The sequence below is a fragment of the Egretta garzetta genome, unplaced genomic scaffold (assembly GCF_000687185.1).
Source record: "Egretta garzetta isolate BGI_Z169 unplaced genomic scaffold, ASM68718v1 scaffold132, whole genome shotgun sequence".
In the NCBI taxonomy this organism is placed as follows: Eukaryota; Metazoa; Chordata; class Aves; order Pelecaniformes; family Ardeidae; genus Egretta; species Egretta garzetta.
In genome coordinates this window covers 1488391-1489941 of record NW_009258892.1, presented here as the reverse complement: position 1 = coordinate 1489941, position 1551 = coordinate 1488391, and positions in this window count along the sequence as shown.

The following is a 1551-nucleotide window of genomic DNA, read 5'->3' as shown; positions in this document are numbered from 1 at the left end:
GGCGCCGTCTCCTCTCCTCTGCGCGCCCCGCAGTGTCTCCAGCTCCTGGTTGCCGCATCCTTTTTCTTCGTGCCTTTCTCTCTCCTCACCCACCTCTTCTGCCTTCGGGCCGCGGGTTTCTGCTCCTTCCCCGCGGCCTCCGCTTCTTCCAGCCGGCCTCCTCTGTTTCTCTCCATGCGCTGCCCTGCACTTCTTTAGGTGGTTTTTCACGGAGCTTAGAGTTTGTTATTTTTTTTATCTTTGGTAGGCCTCTGCTGGCCTGCCTTTCTGGCTGGAAGCTCTTCTGTCTTGGTCTCTGCTTCCTCCGTGGGCCTCCACCGCTCCCCAAAAGTTTTGGCCCTGCGGCCTCCTGTCCCTTTTTATTTTCTCTCTCTGCCATTAATGTTTTGTTTCTTTTGGCTCTGCATGCTCTCCAGTTTCCTTTTATGCACTTATTTCTAGCTCAGTGATCTCTTAGCTTTTCATTGCTCTGTCTTCCACGAAGCCTTCTTTTTCCCAACTTTTTTGCTTCCATGCCTCTTGCTGATCTCTGCATGCCTTTGTGTCTGGATTAGATTTGTACCAAAAGATGAGGAGGTTAGGGTTTTTAAGGTTACAGAGATTTTTCTCTGGGAGAGGGAGGTGACTAACCGGTGCAGCTTTAGATGGAGCAGTGTTAAACAGTCTTATGATAACTCTGAGATGCACGTAAAAGCAAGATGGAGGTGCTTGCCTCCTGAACTTTCAAACCTCTCAATACTGAGTTTTTCAGGACTAAAAACTGTTAGGAGAGTGATGGAGCCTGAAGACCCACTCATGCTTAGTTGTACATATTTGAGAAGATGAGTTAGATTTTCATGGGCTAACATTTGTTTTTCTAAGCTGTTTTATTTTGCTACGGAGGAATTAAGGATACTGTAACTTGTACTGTTACAGTGATTCTTAGTGCATGACAGATTAACAGTGTTTTGTAATGACTAATCCTAAAAAAAAAAAAAAATCCTCCTTAAGGTATTATTTCCTTGTGTGAAAGCTTCATACAGTCTGTATCATTTTCTCAATATAATTGCCTAGACAAGGAATGCACAAGTAGTTCAGCTTACAGTATCACTGTATATTCCTTTGTATATCTAAAAAGCAAGGCATTGTAGGTTATTCACTGATAAGTACCCATCAGTCAACTTAAAAGATGACATAGGATAATGAAGTTCTAGTTCTGGTGGTAATCTTAAGCTACTAACTTTCTTTGTTCTTTTACTCTATACTTCGTTTATTGCTTATATTTCTTGGGGGGGGCAATCAAAATTAATTTGTTGTTCAGATTTTCAACACCATTGAAGCTTCACATGCTGTAAAGTGCTAGATTATTTCAATGTTTTTTGTGCAATTCTTTAAATTTAAAAATTATTGTGTTGGCTTTTTTAATATTTTATGTGGTATTTTTAAATCTAATGTAGTATTTTTATAACATGTTCTTAATTTTTAAACTGATATTTAAGTTGAAAAGAGCAGAATTGGCAAATCAAATAAATGGAATTACCCTGAAGTAAACCTTAGACGAGTCTAACTGAA